The sequence below is a fragment of the Anoplophora glabripennis genome, unplaced genomic scaffold, assembly GCF_000390285.2.
Source record: "Anoplophora glabripennis isolate ALB-LARVAE unplaced genomic scaffold, Agla_2.0 scaffold360, whole genome shotgun sequence".
Classification (NCBI taxonomy): domain Eukaryota; kingdom Metazoa; phylum Arthropoda; class Insecta; order Coleoptera; family Cerambycidae; genus Anoplophora; species Anoplophora glabripennis.
Genome location: NW_019416516.1, coordinates 201,278 through 222,556, shown reverse-complemented (window position 1 = coordinate 222,556; position 21,279 = coordinate 201,278). Strand labels below are relative to the sequence as shown.

The window sequence follows — 21,279 nt, the reverse complement described above, 5'->3', positions numbered from 1 at the left end:
TTTTGTTACTTAAACTGTCAGCAACATAACTTTCTGCAATTGTGGCTGATTTCCACCCACCATGTCTCTTGATTGCTAATACATCAACTCCCGTATTAGCCAGTAACGTTGCCGATGTTCTTCGGAATGAATGGTCTGTATATGTTTCAGGATGTTCTAGTTTCAAAAACTGTGCAATCTCATTAGGAACCATAGAAAGGGGTATTCTTGCCGACGGGTTGGTTGTAACATCTACCTTGATAGCGCATAAGAAGGGGTGAAATTTCAGTTTTCATTTTCAATCTAATCTTGATATATTTCTTGAGAATTTCTAGGTGAGAAACAGAACCCAGAGGAGAAGTAATTGTAAACGTATGTAACATATCATTTTTAGAATCTTGAATTGTAACTACAATAATGTCATCGAAATTTTTGAAATTGACGCTGTCCGAAGTAAGTCACTACCTTCATTAGCAAATATGTGTTATCGGGTGCCTGAACGAGAAAATCGTTGATTATCGTTCTCTTCTATAAAAATGGTTTGACTTAATCATTCCAAAAACTCGTCGGCTACTTTAAAAATCGACCTCGACTGGTAAATAATCCTCCTTTATGGTGTAAATAACTATTGGGTACATTCAAAATTGTCTCAATTTGTGTTTTTTACTTAGATACTGACACAATGAATAAAATATTAAAAAATATACACGTATTTTTAAGAAAATAACATTTGTATTTCCTTTGCAGATGAAGGAAATTACCCCGTTCCCTAAATAAACTGGTACCGCGACATTTTATAATATTCAAACGTAAGTGTAGGTAAATTTAGACACGCTATTTTATTACAACTCAAGCTACATGCATGTAGTAATATGTTTGCTGACGTCATTGCCTTTGTGGGACTAAAAAGGTTCTAGGTACTCTACTCACTTATATTGTAAAATCTCTCGTTGCTGGCTCATAGTCTGAGCATGGGATTTATTGTATCAGCCGCTCGCTGCGAAGCCAGGATGCTGAAATCAGAGAAGACAAAGTAAGCTTTCATGTTTTACTTTATTTCGCGGAGGAACACATATTTTAAAACACACTTCGTAGGGTAGACGCTAACAAACTCTACTGACCTCAGCACGAATCAGACTTTTAAGCATGAGACAACTAATTATTCCTTTCTTTTATAGTCTCAAAAATAATTCGCGATGGATGGATGTGACTTGTGACATTAAAAAAAGTACGACCTCCCATTGAAGTCATTTCACAAACTATGACAAATTCTGTTCAATTGAATATGCTTATCTTTTTTTTTAAGGCATTTGACGAGCATTCAAGAGTATTGCAATAAATAAATTCCATAGTTAGTAAAGATATAGAATTAGCACCTCGTCAAAGACATGAAAAGAATGGCAGATGCAAAATAATTGCAAGAACGGTCATAAACTGCTGTCGTTTTAATTAATTAAGTTTTTCGATTATTACAGAGAAAGCCCCACAAAAACTGCGATAAGTTGAAATATTTCTTTACACAAACAAACCTACTTTTTCTTTGCGCTTACTAAAAGAAGATATGCATTTACGAGGTAAAATAGCAATAAATTAATATGAAAATTATTAGCGTTGTGCTTATTTATAAAACATAGGCATTGATGCTACCTTAGAAAATAGACAGCCAAAGAAATAGCTATAAATGTTTATAAAAAAATATATTTTTAATTTGAAATCTATATAAAGACATTTATTATAGCTTGTAGTATAACAACCCCTGGTTCGATAAAAAAACAAACAAGTAAACGTAGTTGTGGCCAAAAATATGTGATCGTCATAAGGAATCCCTATGATGTGTGTATTTATTTTTTTAATTGACCGGAAGGCGCTGGCTACTAACTTTGTGGAGGGGATGTATGGTTTAATTATACAAAAACAAAAGCAGAGTAAATACACCTAACTTTATTACATGTGACAAATAGAAAGAACAACAAAAACATTAACAACCATTTAACATAAAATGAGAGTGCCAGGCTCATCTAGAGCTCCTGTGGGGAAAGAGCATGGTAGAGAAACCCACGATCGTTGCTCTTACCACCCAAATATAAATACAAAAACAACCACTAACCAAAGGAATAAATTAAGATCCTTTTCTAATGATAAATAAGTCTTGTCCCATTTAATGGGTCACTACATGTCATCTGTTAACCCCATATTAGTCATACACATTTCCAAGTAAAACTGGAGAGATTTGGTGTTAGTTAGCCGGCAGAGTCGGAAGGTACTGAGGTCCCATAATACGGGAGGCTACTCAGCTAAAGTTGAGATTTCGAGAGAACAACAACAATAATAACAATAATAATAATCATGGGTGAAAATGTTAGTAAATTCAACAAAGCTCTTACATACGTATGACATAAAGTGAGCACAAGAAATCAGAGAACTACATAATCGTGATAAAACTAGTTAAATGTGAAACAAAGAAGTTGTTTTGCAATATCCGGGCAGACACGACAATATATACATATTTTAACATGTAACAAATAATGAGCAATCAATAATAATAATTGTAACAATTTTATCTTAGAAAAATATACGCCCCTGAGCATAAGACAATGAAGGCTAAACATACACAGAATTATTATCAAGAAACATCTAGGTTTTTCGAACAACGTTATCATGACAAAAACAAGTTAGATGTGAAACAAAGAAGTCGTTATTGTAAGGGCTGGCAATCAGGACAATATATATATTTTTAACATGAAATAAATAATGGGCAATCTTTAAGTATAATTATAACAATTTTACCTTGGAAAAATATATGTCCTTGAGCATAAAGCAATGGAAGCTAAACTTACACAGAATTATTATCATGAAACATCACAATCATAAGATTACATAGAACAATTAACAACAAAGTACTTAAAGAATATTACCTGCTAACTAATAACACTTTAAACAATTAACTTTTCACTACTTTGACACACTGCCCGCCGATCGTCTTGCTACCTATCTGCACACTGTTCTCACTTCAACTGCCTTATCTTCAACTATTTAGGCTTCCTTCCAGAATTTCCTACCTAAGTGCCTGTTTTTTGTGCTTCCTTCCAACAACCGTTAATATTACTTTTTCATTGTTATACAACACTCATGTAACAGATGACGTTGAAGTTGATAAGATAAGTACGGTTTTGCACAAGCTGTTTTACATTGACAATTTATTCATCAATAAATTGACGAAGTTCTTCATCAATTAATTCACGAATTTATTGATAAACAGTGTGGTTTTACACTGCTACAGACTTTGTCAAGTTTTTTGACGTATAAATCAGTTCTACCAATGAATCAAAGAAGCAAATAAAGTTCAAAAATGTCACCTTTCCACTCATAATTGTAGTGATACAACAGCGGTACCGTTCTGACACATATTATATAAATATTAGTTTTTGCAAAAATAACAAATCAGTAAAAACAATGCAAAACTAGCTCGACGCCACACAATTATTTACATATTCCAATAACATAACCGCATTACTGACCTGAGGCTGGAAATCTGTTGGGTTGGTACTTCTCCGAACTTCACGAAGAAATTGACGATAATTAGAACATGCTCTAATTCGTCAAGAAATTGATGAATAAATTGATGAAGTTATTTGACAGCTGATTTGGCGCATTACACTTGTCCAATTTCTTGATGAAGCGACTTTATCAATTAATTGATCAATAAATTGTTAATGTAAAACAGCTATTATAAGGTATATTCGTTACTCAAAGCTTGGAATCCAATTTCACGTGCAACTTTTCATTTTAATATAAATACTAATAGTTAATTGTTGAATGCTGTTATCCTTATTTAGATTAGAATTATTTTATCCACAATCACCTTAAAATCACATATGAACTATCTAAAATGATCCACTAGTGGAATAAAGTAACTTCATGTCTAGTAGAATAATGAAAAAATAATAAACCTATAAAAAATCAAATTTAATTTATTTACTTACATATTAACATTAACATTTACATTTATAGTAATAGACATTTCGTTTTTTGTTTTAACACATTTAACTTCCTTTCCGTTAATAACAACCCTTGTAGCATTGTTGCCGTCATTTTCGGAACGCGTAACATCTGCCGAAGTATGTGAAGAATTTGCACGAGTTACGGATGTCTTCTTGTAAGGAACAGCTATATTTTCCTTGGATTTTCTTTGCATTATCAAGTTTGTTAGATATACCTAGACTCATTGACGTTTGTTGGTTTAAGATCCTTTCCTTTAATAACCTTTATTGGCCAATAAAGTTGTTAAAGTGAGCCTCATACAATGGCCAGTATTTGCTTCTGGATTTGCGATATTCAGGAATGAAGCAACTTTTGAGGGTACATTTTCTTGAAATGTCTTGGTGTTAGGTATTGAAACAAGTAGGTAGAGATGTTTTAAAATCTTATGAGCTTTGACAGAAGAATATTATTATTAAACATTCTCGCGTAGATAAAATGTTACTTAAAAATAGTATAAATAAGTATTATTTCACTAGTGATTAAAAAAAATAGTCAGATCTACAAAACTGCAACTGCAACTGTTATATGACACTAACTTATGATACACGCGTTATAATGGCTTGTTTATAAACAAAGACATGTCATTAACCATTACACCCTAAAAAAAGCAATAACACCTTCAAGCTAATCAAATAACAATAAATTATTGCACTTCATTAAAAACAGATTTATTGTTTTGTTTTCGAATGTGGTCGCTGCTACTGGGATGCGGGCTTAAACGCTCGAGAGTTAACTAAAAGGTTGCAAAAAGACCTTGAAGAGGTTAGTGACTGGGCCACTGGCTTGTTGGACTGTCTTGTATTCGTTCTCCTTTGAGCTCACTTTGAATAAACCGTAATAAGGGGTAACGAAGATCCAAATGATTGTTCTTATAATTGACTCGCGGAAAAAGTCCGTATGCGTCTCTGATGTATAATTATTGGTGAAAGATTACCTTCGTTATTTAAGTCACTCGAGGCTCTTACGGCGTCATCAAAAGGCCCTCGGGATAATAAGAACGGGAAAGATAAACGATATTGTAATGATATGAGGTTTTTAATTATGTTATTATATCGGAGAAAAATGCCATGTTGCTATTAATAAATTGGATAGCTTACAATTATAGCTGAAAATCTAGCGTATTAGACATCATTTTCTTGTGTGTGCATTAAAATACCGGCAAGCGGTAGGTGTATCGACAGGGTGTCCGCAAATTTCACCGACAACGTTTGACTGCATATTCACGACAATAAATAAATACGATCTACGAAAAAAGTTAAATAAAAGCTTTTTGGTTTTTGAGTTACAGACCTTTTAAAGTTGACAAAAATAAAACTAATTTAATTAATAACTTCATAACCCTTTTACCGATCGCGTTAAAATTTGGCACATTTATTTAAACTATTTTGGCGTATTACTCTTAAGCTTTAGTCAAATCGATATACTGGGTGATAGCCTTAAGAAATAATATGCCATAATAGTTCAAATAAATGTGCCAAATTTTAACGCGATCAGCAAAAGGGTTATGAAGTTATTAATTAAATTACTATTATTTTTAAGGAGGTAAATCGGGTTTACTAAAATGCACAAATGCACTTCAAATTTATATGGCGTATTACCCAGTGCTCCCTCCGTGCGTCATATTTTTTTGAATTATTTTTTGAATCTAGATTTTGAGATATTGTTGTTGAAAGTTGTTCATTTTAACATAGGTTTATATGGCGAAGATGGACGGTGCGGCTCTTTTTTGTCCATAACTGAGAAAAAAATGTAGAAATTGCGAAAGAAAACTTTTCCATATATATAGTACATAGTATTATCTTATTTCTGATGTAAAACTAATGTAAGTTTTTAACATAGTACAGCTGTATTAATTAGAAACAAAAACCAATAATTGTATTTCTGTCTGACTTGAGGATTAATGTGGTAACGTCGCAATCAGCAAGAAGGGAATACATTTGAATGACGAAATTGATTTCAAACATATACATTTTTCGTAAATCCCATGTACATTGTTATCAACAATAAATTATCCACAACAGATTATTTTTTGTAATGTTTTTAAAAAACTAAATTAATTAAAAAAGGCTAGGGAGCTGTGATATATTTATTGGAATAAAAATACAGTTGATAAATCCTTTTAGTGTCCGACCGAACTTTCGGTTTTGGTTTTGGTTTCGGTTTCGGTCTAGTTTCGGCAAAAAACGGGTTTCGGTTTAGTTTCGGTTTCGACTGCCATCCAGCCGAAACTACGGCCGAAACCGAAACTGAATTCGAGAGATTTCGCGCTGAGATCGGACATGCTCGATGCACTGAACTGCGAGCGACGAAGAGTCATTTTGCCGCGTCCACGCTCATAGTCGTGTCATAATAAACTTGTTTTGTTTGTTTTATAATATTAGATTGTTTAATTATGAATACTGATAATTATCACTCCATTAAAATTATTAATAGTTGTAGCTCAATGAAGCTCTTAACAGTTTTTTGTAGTTTGAGAGAAAACCCTTTATTTTCATAAGTATTATTTGCATTAAAAATATCTAGTTGTTGTACTTAGTAGGTAGGTACTTTTTAATTTTAATTTTATTGTAGTTGATTAACAAGAGTGCCATATAAAATGACCAAAGTTAATTTAATAATAAATAATTTGAAGAAGTTAATTTGTTCTTAAGATGAAAGATATTTTTTTGTTTTCTGTAAGTATCTAAACATATTATGTAAAAAGTAATTTTGTTTTGTACCTTTTATTTTATGTTATTCGTAAATAATATTAAAAATAAATAGTAGGTAGTAGGTTCAAATTATTTATTTTTTTATTTATTTCAAAAAGTACAAATAATTTATTTGAAATAAGGTGTGATAATATGTTATATTAATGATTAGTTTAAATATCAGAGATTAAATAAAGACTGACTAATTATTATGATTGACTATTTATTTTTCTTCTCACAAAAATATGACNGGAATAACAAAGGAACATAAATATTTCTCAGCAAACTTTATATCTAAAAAATTAGTTATAGTAGCAAAACTTTTGTAACATTACTAAAATAGAGATGAAAAACACGAACAGTGAGTAATAATGTAATTTCTATCACAGAACCTTCAAAATTGCATCCAACATTTTCTTTGACTTGGACGAGAGATGGGCGCGAGTGTCATTTCATTTCTTTAGAACTAAATTAACATAATTATTTTCTCGTTGTTTCACCAGTTCACATGATTTATGGATTTTAAATAAAGGATACAAATCTTCGCGAGGATAATACGATATATTTGCTATAATAATAATTATATTTTACATAGTTTACACAATACATTTTTGAACGCGTACGCATCTTTACCTGAATTTGACGCGCAATATCTCCGATGTCCAAGGTCTGTAGGTTCGTAGTGTGTACAACTGCACTCGATTATTAGCGCTGTTGCCACATCTACATAGTGTTTATGCGTTAATTAAATATAATTTAAAACTACTTTAAAACCAAAAATGAAGTGAAATTTGCGGACACCCTGTATATTACCTACAGAAATATGAAAATTGTCTTTCGGTATTTTGGCAGTAATTTGAAATTGACTTGTAACACATTGCCAATAAAACTAATCGCTTCGTAGAAACCAAATGTTTAGAAATCTTATCAGCTGTCTCTTGATTTTTAATAATTATCTATTAAAAACGTTGTTGAATTTAAAATTCTCCCTATGAATAATAAAAGAAAATGTTAACAACTTAAATTTGCATTATATTTCGAGTTAACCATTACTTTCTAAATAAATCCTAATGGAATTTCAATTAATTAACGTTTTTCTGTCCCATTCTGCGTATCAGTTACGTTCAGATCAAGTGGGTAGGTATAATGAAAAGGATCTGCTATTCTTCGCTTTCTCAACCGTAATTAATATCTCCAGAGTGTGATTAAACTGGTAGAACGCCCGAAAATGAAATCAAAAGTTTTCGCGGGCCCTAATTTATTGATTTATAGCCTCTTTACAAAGCGGTGATTGATCTGTTTTACGTAATTATTACATAACGGCACCCGCAGCGTTGGACGTCTATCTGTCTGTAATACCACACATTTTCTTTATTTTTCCAAATCCCACACTTTTCCGTTGCATAGCCTCCGATAAGCGTTATTTCGATACAGTTACGCAAACATTTTTAATTCCTGTTTTAACAATTCCGCAAAACCGTCACGCACTAGGTTCGATAATTTTAAGTACCCCTTGCTTGAAGCAATTTCGCTGGTTGTATGGTCATGCATGCGGTTAATAAATGAAACAAAAAAAAAAGTCGGGGGAAAATTGAAGACGTGTGTTCAGGAAACCGGAAATACAGATAAAATTGGTATATTTCTGGCGAAGGAATTAGCTAATTTAAATCGGTAATTTGAATTATAAATTTGATGATTGCTAGGCCCCCGCTAGAGGTCGCTGCGGTCTTTTGGACAATTGAAGGAAATGGGAGGAAAGCGTCATTGCCAGATTGAGCGATTTGTCACAAATTTGACGATTTTCCAATTGAATTTTGATAAGCAGAAAATTAATCAATGTTATATGAGTCTGATAACATTTTTAATTTGCAAACTTTGTAAAATATAATATCTAGAATTTCTAGACATAATTTTATGCATTACTTTTAGTTTGCTATACCCGTGTTCCGTAATAATGGGCACTCAAGTAGCACAAATAAGTTTATAACAGCTTTAAGAATATCTATATAATCACTCCCCCGCAAGTAAAAGCTTTATTAAAAGATGTTGAGAGTAGTTATTCAGCATTAAATAAGCATTTATAAATCCAAAATAGGCACAGCTTATAAAACCATTTTATAAAAGCTGTGCGTATAATATTTATTTCACTAATTAGTGTTCTGTCGTTGCATTCTTACAGCATTTGTTAAATATACTATAAAACCTTTATACAGAAAACATTGTCTTATAAAATAAATTTGCTAATATAATTGTCTCCAAAGAAAAGGTTTATACATGTTTTATAAAAGCTATTTTTCCCAACTTGAACGCGATGAATGTTGTATTAATGTTTCCAATATACAGTACGATAAAACTTTTTAGCATTATAATTATGCGTTTCCATACTAAATCGTTTTATTAATAATAAAACTAAAAGCTTTGGGCTATTGCTGATTGTCGGCCATATAAGATAGGTACTCAAGAGTTAATGTTTACCGATATACACGATAAAATTAAATATGTATCTAGAAAATAAAAAACTACTTGCAACGAAAATTTTATTGATGAAATATATCATGATACCTTTAAAAAAAACTAAGCGCCTTTAAAATTAAGCAGATTTAGCAATCGTTTGTAATAATTTTTGAAAAATGATGTCACAATTTTCGATTAAATCAAAAAAGTAAATAATATGTACATAACAAGTTATTAAATATAATTCAATAGACATGCATTAAACTAATTATTTCATATTATAAAATTGGATTTCTTTTTGACGTAATTCTGGTGTACAATATGGCTGACATCTTGTCCTAAGCATGTTTGAAAAATATGGCTTCTAGGAGGATACTCCTACCACAGTACCTAACTATAAATCTGTTACAAAATAATTAAGATTTTAAATCAATATACTGTATTAAAGCTTTAAAAATTGACCGGTAAGTGTTTATAACAATATAAAAAAACAAGGAAGCAGCTATTACACTTTAAACTTTTATAGAAGTTTCATTTACCACGTTTATAAGACTAAGAAAGCTTTTATAACATTGTTGTATTGTAAATTAACACCTTATTAAGGCATTAAAAATCTAAAAAGATACATTTGTTGCTATTAAAAAACAGTTATATAACTTTAAGAGATGTCATAGTAACATTTGTGTTAGTTGGGCAGTGATTCATATCCAGCACTTAGATTAGTGAGGGAGGTAAGGGTTGGAGGGGGACAAGATTCCATAGGCGTACTATTCGATTTTTTTTTCATCCTTTAATTTTTGTGACAGGTTTATTATTTCATAATTTAGCTTACATTTTATTGTTATACTTGTACGTAAAAGGATATACCTACCTATATTCGTTGAAAAATATCGATTATACACAATCTATTCATCATGTGTATCACCTTCACCCAATGTCATCATTAAAAAAAATTATACTATAATTTAGTGGTTGTATACGACGTACAGGAAATATTGTTTACATACGTGGGAATTTCAAGAATTTTTATGTTAAATTCGTCCTTTGATGATGATTCAGCATCAGAAGACATGGTTTATTCATACAAAGTAATTTTTATTAGAGAATGTTAATTAAATATTGCGTAGCGTACTCTTTTGTTTGAGGTCGTTTAAAAAATTTAATTATCATAGCAGCCCACATAGGACAATTCCAAAAACAGTGAATTTTAAATTATGATGGAAATGAAGATCCTTGAATTCAATAATTGGATTGCGCTGCAAATATGTTTACAATTTTTCAATTAGAGTGGTCAAAGGTTATCGATAAGGTTTGTGCACGAACTGGCAACAACTAATGTTTTGAATATTAGTTATTAGTATTTTTTTCTTCCTGACATAAGTAGCTTTGTTTTCATATTTTTAGTTACGTCTACATTATATAGAATTACATAATGCAATACAAGTAAATAAAAATAGTATTTAGTAAAAATTACAGTAGTGCAAAGCTAGCAAACCACTGGATTTATTTTTCCGCATACTTTGCGCAGCATCCCGTACATGTTAAGGACATGTGGCATAATCATTTCGCACTTGTAACATTGCTGTACATAACATAAGATACAAAATTAGTCATAGAAGTTATAACTTCTAATTAAATTAAAATTTTCTCGTACGTTCAAATAACTTTCTTATGAAACATCGTAATATCTAGACACTATTATATGTTTTCTGAAACAGGAGAGTCGCTTTGCTACGTGCCACGTTACACCATAACTTATACGTGTGAAGTAACGAGATAGCAAAAGAAGTCTTATGCGTGCGAGTTATAAGGATTATTTATCCACGGAAAGGAAAAGTAGTATTACCTTTAGTTTTGCGAAATATTCTCTTACATTCCCATATTCCGATCTTGGTTAAATTGTTTTAGTAGTGAGGCAAACTTTTACTCACGCATCAATAGCTATAAAATGGTTAAGGACTGTAATAACACTGCATTTTATGTTTATACACTAGTCATAAAAATTAAACGATAAAAAAAATCCTAAATTTTTAAGTGATTTTCAAAAGGTTGTAACTTGGAGAAAAATGGTCGTAGAGCAATCAAACAGCAAAATGAAGCTTAAAGTTTGTAATTTTAGGATATGAAAGTCAAAATTTTTCTGCAATTTGTTTTTTCTTTATTACTCTACGACTATTTTTGGCTAAGTTACAGCCTTTTGAAGAGAACATTGCAAATAATAACTGCTTTTAGTGAAATAACATAAAAGATTTAAGAATCCTTTCACATTATTTTCGAACCTTCTTGTAAAGATATTAATAACTGCAAAACATTACCATATAAATCACATCTTTTGTGTTTCATAATTTAATTAGGGATAAAATCCAGTGCTAATTATTTCTGAACAATGCAAAACTTTCCTGCGCTTTACTGTGGGAAGAACAGGAAGTGTAAGTTTAAAAATAAATGCGTAACATTAAGAACCGCTGCTTAAAAAAATTTAACAAAGGTTAACAAATGTAGTAGTTGTCCACTAGTTGTATTGTTGAAAAATAGTATACGTTAATGTAGTTTTAAACTGTAACACTGGAAAAATTTAAACTGAGGTCAATATCAGTTACAATAATTTTAAAATCGTACACATACACTTTATATCTCTTTAAAGCCTTTAGGATTGTAGGTCAAATTCTTTGGACTAGATAGCTAATTGCTTCATTACGAATATAATTCGCATCTTGTGCACGACAAAAACTGCACCCATTGTCTTCACCAAAAATTTATTGTTATGTCCTTGCATAATTACTCAACTGGGTTACCGTCCGAGTAAATCCTGTTAGCCTACAAATTTTATAAAGAAATACTGGTACGTCAAATCGGCGCAAGGCATAATTATCTCTTAATAATTGTGTTTCCTTCTTGACTTCTCCTTGTTAACGCCTAACGAAGAGGAAATATTAAAACATCGAGACGCAACAATCTGGTCGGTACACTTTCTATTCAATACTTTAATAAAACAACGGTAACATCGTCTTACGTTGCGAATTTAAATCCTGTATTAATTAATTAATAAAAACGTTGCCTAACATTTGCCCCATAAACAATGGTACGTTGTACATGCTTCAAGTATTTAAAGTAAAAGAAATGCACTGTGAAAAAGTTATAAAATTATAATCGAAATACGGCATGTTTTTAAACAAAACTAAACCGTGAACAGTTTAAATTTAAGCAAAATACGATCCTGTTCCGAACGCTTACGAAGGGCAACGGAAGATGAAGAAGTTATATTTTAAAGTACCTAAGAACAATTTATTACTGAAACGGAAAGGAACGGTATAGTAACACAAGCTTTAAAAATATAAAAAAAAACGTTCTGTATTGTATCATGAATTATGTATATGCTTAAAGGAACGTTCCATCTGTTGTAGTTTAAGGTAATAAGCATTTTTCATAATAACAATGATCTCAAAAGTAATTACAAAGTATGTAAAATGAATCACTTCCTGCAACCAACTTAATAGGTAAACGCAATACTTTATCTGTATAGAGTAATATTTCTATGCGTGTGGGTCTTGATCTTCCTAGTAGTTGTCTATTATTATGAAAAAATCAAAGCATTAAGACATATATTTTAATTTGGATTCACTGAAGTTTGATGATAAATTAAAAAAATAACGTGACAGCTTACAAAACACAAGTTTCATTAGACTTGTGGGTTCTTCAATTAAAAAAACTAATTTCATATGAAGAAGAGGTGTTCGTTCACTTCGAATATGAAATTTATTGACTACAATTGTTTCCTCACTACGTGGTGAATCATTTTTTATTCCCACAAACCACCTAACTGTTGCAGTGCTAAAATTAAACCCTTTCGTCTTTAAGACTATCAATTTTAAAGACAATTCAAGTTTTATTCTTGAAATCTTGTACGTGTTCAAAATACTTGCAAATCCCATTAGAGGGAACGATAACGCTGGTGTTATTTTTTTTCTTGCTCGTCAGACAACATTTTTTATTGTAAAGACCTTCGATCGATACAATAACAATGCTTTAACGAAATTCATTCACACATTGTAGAAACTATGCGATTTAAATATTCATGAAACCATTGATCGACAATAATGGATAGCTGTAGTTGATTTATCATCAAACTAAGGGTAGACCCGACAAAGCATAGTGCGTTTAAAATATTAATACCTATTTTAAATTCTAGTTCGATATCGCATACGTCAATATATCACTTAAGTATCCAATATATAATGTTTGTTTAATATTTTCAAATACCTCCTTTCAAATAAATGTTTTTTGTCCTTGTACCTATACTCGTATGAATGATTGAGATATAAATGTAAAGATTAACTTAATGGATTTGGGATATTATATGGTTGCAATATCTCCAACTGTGAAATGTTGCGGTCGATTACTAAACAATTAAAGACCATTAAGCTCGTGATTTTTTGCTCCGTGATTCATTAGGTGCTTCACGCCCCCTTAAAAACAAATGAGTGGTAAAACGGCAGAGGGAATTCTTTTGGTCATTTGTCTTGCTGTCGGTAATACAGTCTGCACCGAAAAAAAAGAGATAATCGCTAATAAAACACGAAATAAGGGTCTCTAAACATGATTTCATTTCTCACAAGATTCCAATAGTTTAATAAACACCAATTTAATTTAATTCTCCTATTTAAAAAGTTTTTAGCATGTGTAATATAAGCAATTCTACAATTTGTGTAGGATCGTTGTTACCACAAATATCTGGTGTTCCGCAAGGGTCTACTCTTGGTCCATTATTATTTAAACATATTCATTAATGATGTCATATCACTGCTGATTTAGACGTAAACGTTCTATATATGCAATAGACAAAGCCGTTTCTTCAAGTTTGCTGTTTTGACGCTAGATGGTGTTTTGGTGTTTATCCACAGAGAGGCACACTTCAAAATTATTTTCTATAAGAGAAATATGACTGCTGTAATGTTTCTCTCAATAACACAATAAATTGTTCATATGTTTTATCTTTAGTTGATTTTCGTGTACCTAGGCTTAGTTATAGATACCATAATTTGCTCTATATTAAAAAATTAGAGAGCTGATATTTGCAAGAGATCTCCTTTCTATGAAATGATTAATAGCTACTCAGGAATACAGTCTGAAGTGAATATATTTTATTGTACGATCGAGACATAAAGAAAAAAATAGTATGCAGTTGTTTATTTATTTTTTAATGATATCTATTTGTAAATGTAAATTTAGTCTCTAATTTATATATTTATTTTTGTGTATTTTTGTTTGTTTGTGTAATTTTATTGTACTTGTTTTATCAGTTTTAGTCCAATTTGACAATTGTTTTATTTATTATTCATGATAATACTTTTCCATGCTATTTTTCCTGAAACTTATCCTGTTACAGGATTTTTAGCCCACTGGATATTTTAAATAAATATTATCCTTGTATTCATCACACTCTAGCAGTTGATGTTTTTAGTCATGGTTGTATAGTTTAATTTAGAGTGACATCGTTTTCATTTGCATATTGATCGTCATAATATGCTGTTTAAATATCCTGATGTTTCCCCTGCATGTTAAAAATTGTAATGGTGTAAACGTGTATATTTTAAAATGCGTTACATGAAATAAAGTGTGAACTTGAAATAACCTCTTTATATGCATGTATCCTTTAATCGGCATAGATAAACAGTTTAGAACTTGGTAAAGGCTACGTGGTGTACAGGGTGTTGGTCTTAAGAGCTGGTTACTTGTAGCTTCTTTGTTTGTTACAGATTTTTAACAAATTTGTTTTTAGAAAGATCAATCTCCTGAAACTTTCCTACCTATTCATAGCCACGATCAACTGTTTGAATTCTTTTTAGTTCAAAAATTAGATTTGCACATACCTACGTATTATTCTTAATATGACTCGAAAGACAAATATTCACAATTTTTTGTTATATCAATAGTATGTAAATGCTATTTTTCATCGGACAGAAGCCTTCCGTGTGTATTTTTTGATTAAATTTCAAACTCTTTAAACACGTTCGGAATTATTGGAACTAAAAATGTAACCGCCGAATGTTTGTCTTGGGGAAAATGTAAATGCGAATATTAAGTGCAATGGAATGTTTGCATATGTATGTACCCATTCTACGCGGTAATAGCTAGACGGGTTACACATGTTATTTTTACTGCAGTTTGTTATTTTAGAAAGCGTAATGTACCATTCATTCATTTGCGGTATGTTTGCCAAAGCAATGATTAAATGGAAACGGTTATTCCATGAACTGAAAGTGAAATAAATGCAGATATTTTAATTTTTTAAAGACTCTTTCATTTTTCAGTTGTATGCATCTATAGATGAGCTTAATGAAGTAAAATTGTCACAGAATATTATTATTTCCATATTGTTCGACCACCAATATTCACTACAACACATGAAGGTGTAATTTTTAAGCGGAATCTCCATATTCTGTAATCTTTTCATTTAATTTACTGAAAACATACATTTTCTTGAAGATTTACGGACATAAATATACAGGGTGTCCCAGAATAACGTGTACACGGAAGACCACAGATTCGTGGACTCAAAATATGCAGATTTAGGTTAATTCAACTACATCCGAAATCGCTTCGTTAGGCCACTAGATGGCCTCAAGGAATTTTTTTTTTAATTAAGGGTTATTTACAATGTGCCTAACTTTATTGAAATAATTCGTAAAAACAATCAAATATAATAAAAAATGCTGGAAATAGAAGTAACAAAGTTGACGTTATTAAATTTAATACAACTTATTATAAAAACTGTTCAACAACAAAGGTTAATTCGACGAAGAAATTTCATTCTTCAATTTTTTTAAAACATATATTTTCGATATGCCTCCACAACTCTTCTTCAGTGTTAGATGTGGAAGCATGCACTGTTGTTTTCAGAGTGCCCCAAAGATAGTTAAAAACGAAGTATCACATACCTAAACAAAATTTGGTGCCAGTAAAAAAAAATTTCATTGAAATAAATAATTTGTTTGAATAGGCCCAAAAAACAAATATAATACATACATACATACCTACATATTAATTTCAATAAAGTATTTTTATTATTTCAAAATGTATTTTTACAAAATTTCAACAAATTATTTTTTCAAATTTTTAAAATCATATACGTAGGTATGACTAAGAACAAAATTTTCTTTAGATTTATCTTATTTATTTCTCATGTATTAAATTAATTTCTTTTTCGACAAAGTCATATATTAGCACGATATGAAATAAATTGTTTACAGTAAAATAGTTTTATTGGGTAAAGAAAAAGAAGTTTATACTGAATTAACAATATTTTTTGACGTTCATTTATATTAATGATTAATACCAACCAACATCTAATACGGACTCACGACAAAGACGCGATAACTTGTAGATTAATTTTTAACAAATGTATGTCGATACAATCACAAATAATATTAGCAGTAGACCGCGTTGACAACGTGAGTAATACGTCGCACATATACGGCAGTTGCGTAACAAAATTATCATTCATTATCATTACATTACAATGCTAATCGCCGTAAAAATAAATCACTTGCAGTTTCGTCGTTTGGAATCCATCTCACTGCTATGATTTATTATTGGGTGTAACAATAGTGGGTACCATATAAAGCGGTAAGTACATAATGATCCAAACGTGCCTAGATGATATTTACACGAGGAGGTTCTTTGATTAGCTGTAACAATTATTCCCAGCAGTGGATGATATTGAACAGTAGTTGCGAGCGGAGGAAACCAACCGTAACTTGGATTTTCTCCGTTTCCTGGAAATATTTTAGATTTTTTTAGCAGTTGGGTGTTATGAGAAATTGATTTGTAAAAAATTCGGATATATTATTTTTGTAATGCAAATTCTATGAATTATTCTCGAATTATTTATCGATTTGTTTTTTTTAATTAATGCTAAAAATTTGAATACTTAACACGGGTAACAATATGCCGTTTAGAAAGTTTTAAAATTCAATTTTGCACACTCGTTTAATTTTTTTTTCTGGCTTTTTTTTATTTAGAGAGCTTGTAGCAGCCTCCCCCCCCCCAAGAAAAAACCTGGCTACGCCCATGACAGTCCCGCGAATTAAATTACAGCATTTGAATAATTATTACGCGCCTGATCTTCGCTTTCCACATCGGGAGGTTTCTAACTGCACTTTGAGAGATAAAATTTATTGGAATGCGTTCACCTGTGATCTAGTATTCCTACAGCTATAAGTATACTATGTGCAGTGCTTTTAACGATTCCATTGCCTGCTACGTTTGCATAATAACTGGTATAATTACTAAAATGAAAATAGTTAAATGCTTCTATATCACCTTACGTAACTTATGAATAGAAGTACAACTCTTGATTATAAGTGTATATTTAAGGTATTTCTATAGCCGTCTCTACCCGTTAAAATGTTGCAATTTTGTTTTAGAAAATGTTAAAATTAGATCGAGAAAGTTTGTTGCTGTACAGAATTGTCTGAGGAACTGTATATTCAACAACATTAAAACAGTTTCAAATATTTTTTAACAAAATTAGCCGCAGGAATATCATTACATATGTGCCATGATTGAAAACGCTAAAAATATATATTTTTTTTATAAATATTTGTTCAGAAAAGTTAAAAAAATCATCAGTATTTAAAAAATTGCATTTCTAACAAAATTCCTATAATTTTAGTTTCAAGACGACTATTTTAATATATTTTATAACTGTTTAACTATGATGTGAACTCAAATTTATGAAAATATCTTTTTTGTTGGAACTACCAACTGGACGTCAGTGGCGTTGAAATTTAGGTTTCTAGAGACGGCGTTTCCCAGATCTCCGCTACTGGTTGGTAGATTTGTGTATTAAGTTAGTTTTTGTCCAGAATTACTCAACTAATGGTCAGTTTCATCAATCTTCTTCAAGAATCTTGGCACATATTTAAACAAAGGCTATATACAGGGTGGTCCAAATTTTATGCAGGAAACTTCGAGGGCAGATAGATCTCTTTAAAATAATATGTGTTTGCCTTATAAACATAGGTCTGGAACGGCCTCGTTTTAGAGATACCGGGTGTTGAAGTTGTTAAAAAAATTTTTTTTTTGTTTATATCTCAGGAATCTATTAACCGATCTCAATAAAATTTGGTAGAAATAATGTACGACAGTAGGCCTTGCATTCCCTAAAATATGAGCTCAAAAGGTTTAACTAGTGGTGTACAACTGGACAGGGGTCACCCCTTTTTATAAAAAAAAACGTACGCCACTGTATTGTATTGTTATTGTAACGGATTTATATTCTAATGCACTAAATACGTAGAAAAGGAAACTTGAATTTTTTCCCTAAGGTTCACCATTTTCAAGTTATTCATACAAATACAATCCCCTTGTGGCAGACACTTCAAATCTAATATTACAAAAATATTTATGTTTATGCTTAAAAGTAAGTGCAATTTGTAAGCACATCAACAAAATTCTTTCCACATCACTTGTGAGGTAGTGTTCCTGGTGTGTTTTAGTTTTCCCTGGAGGCATTATCTTTACAAATAAGAACAATTTAAATCAAAATAATAATAAAAATACATTTACCAAGCAACAACAACTAAACAAGAAACAAAATTAACGTTACGTATTTACAGCAATTGTTTAAAATGCGAACCACCCACATCGATACATTTCTGACATCTTCTATTAATGGAACTAATTGAAGCTAATATCATGTGGTGGTTTTCTTTTAATTCATTACACCCGTCTTCTATTCGCTGCAGTAGTTGTGGTCTAGTATCTATTGGAGTAGAGTAAACTTTTCAGGTAGGTCACCCCAAACATAGAAGTCCAGGGAGTTTAGATCTGGCGATCTGGCTGGCCAAGACACTGGACCCTCTGCACCATTATGGTTGACATTGGCATTTGGTCTTCTACCTATCCATCATCTCATATAATTTTCATTAAGCCATTCTTGTATTATTCTCCTAAAATGCGCAGGAGCACCATCCATTTGTATCCAGCTATTTTGTCGTATATTTAATGGAACATCCTCTAATAATTCAAATAGATGGTTTTCTAGAAAGTTTAGAAATGACTCCGAATTTCATGAGGATTTTCTTGTGACCAAATATCCAGATTGTGAAAATTCACTACCCCTCGCCTTGTGAACGTAGCCTCATCGGTCCAAAGTATTTCTAGTAAGAATTCAAACAACCACTGATAAAAATTCAGACGATCTCTCTGCATCTCCTGGAAGTAAATTTTGCACAGGTTGTAAATGGTACGGATTACTGCCATTCTTACGTAGAACTTTTCAAATTTTCGATTTACTCACCCCAAGTTCTTCGTGTACCTACTTAGCCGAGGATCGTCGTCAAATGCTTTTAAAATTACATTTCTGAGCCTTTCATTCCTTTGTCGTGTTTCTCCAAATATTGTTTCAATCCAAAAAGATGAAAGCGATGAGTGTAAAAAATTTTGTTGATGTGTTTACAAATTGCACTTTCTTTTAAGCATAAACATAAGGACATATTCTTGTAATATTATGGTTAGAAGTGTATGCCACAAGGGGATTGTATTGGTATGAATAACTTGGGAACGGTGAACTTTAGGGAAAAAATTCAAGTTACCTTTTTTACGTATTATGTGCATTAGAATATAAATTCGTTACAATAGCTTATAAAAAATACAGTGGCGTAGGTTTTTTTTTATAAAAAAGGGGGTGACCCTGTCCTGTTGTACACCACTGGTTGAATCTTTAGAGCTTATATTTTAGGGAATACAAGACCTACTATCATACATTATCTGTACTAAATTTTATTGAAATCGGTCGTTGGATTCCGGAGATATAAACAAAAAAATTTTTTTTTAACAACTTCAACATCCTGTATCTCTAAAACGAGGTCGTTCCAGACCTATGTTTATAAGGCAAACACCTATTATTTTAAAGAGATCTATCTGCCCTCGAAGTTTCCTGCATAAAATTCGGACCACCCTGTATATTTTCCCAAGTTACATACACATTTATAGACAATTTTTTATTGATTTGTGACATTACGATACACCATCAAAGATTGGCAGAGTATACTTTCTGTATAAAGTTATGTAAAGTAATAAGCGAATCTACGAAATATTTAATATCCATTTCATTCAACAGATCAAGCAATCGTGGACATTTCGATATCAAGGTTACAGAGTTTTGTCAATTAACACCTGCTGTTTAAGAATATCTAAATTGCAAATGCGAATACCGAAGACCACCTTTTTGTAATCTTCATTAAATCAGATGGCATTGTTAATGAAATAGGATTATTCAGACATTTCAGACAATACAGATGTTTTTATCAACGGCAATAAATATAAGTTCTTTAGATACGATTTAGCAGTTAAATTCGACAGGTTACACCGAAAGGACATTTAGAATCAGTCGATGAACAATGTCCTTAAAATTGTAATCATCGGTTCTTCCAAAATCACTCAAAAACCATTATAGACGCATAGTTGTGATCTGATAATGAAAAATACACCTCACAAATATCCAATTAATTTTTTGCTCGAAAGCGGTTACATTTACGAAAAAAATAGAACTTTGACATAACAAAAAATCTAACATGACAACCCAACTTATCGGTTTATTTTTTTATTAATAATCAAGGAAGCTATTAGTATTGAACTGAATTGTAATAGTTTATACGAGTAGCGAAATAGTAGATGTTAAAATTGTATTTTCTATTCAATGAAAGTGAACAGGCGGTGAAAATTTTTGGCTAATACAACAGTAATAAGCAATACAAATTTGGTGATAATAATATTTCACATTTCAATGGGGGTTTTGGGTAACAAACCAGAAAATGTTATTGAAGTTCAAAGTTAAATTTGAAATTTGAAATTTTTTTGAGTCTTATCATTTTACCGATTGTAACGAAATTCAATGTTGTTACGCTATTATTAACGTAGAATAAAATGATTGAGCCAATTTTCAGTTAAACGCAAAGAGAGCCTCTAACTAGATCTTCTAAATTGAGTATTTTTTGTGTAACTGAAAATCAATTGTAGAGAAAATTGCAAAATTATGACACAAAAATATAAGGAAACAATCCTGTACTCACAACTTTGCTCACTGTGTACTAAAGACGTCTTGATTGAT

At 31.2% G+C, this 21,279-nt stretch overlaps 1 protein-coding gene across 1 annotated transcript in view; it reads right to left on the bottom strand.

Moving 5' to 3' along the window:
• The window catches only part of LOC108908491 (ABC transporter G family member 1), a 78,411-nt gene that overhangs the window by 56,014 nt on the left and 1,118 nt on the right, over positions 1–21,279 (bottom strand). Inside the window, exon 2 of the mRNA XM_023454824.1 lies at positions 910–992. The gene's annotated coding sequence lies outside the window, so the exon portion shown is untranslated. The remainder of the gene's footprint in view (positions 1–909; positions 993–21,279) is intronic.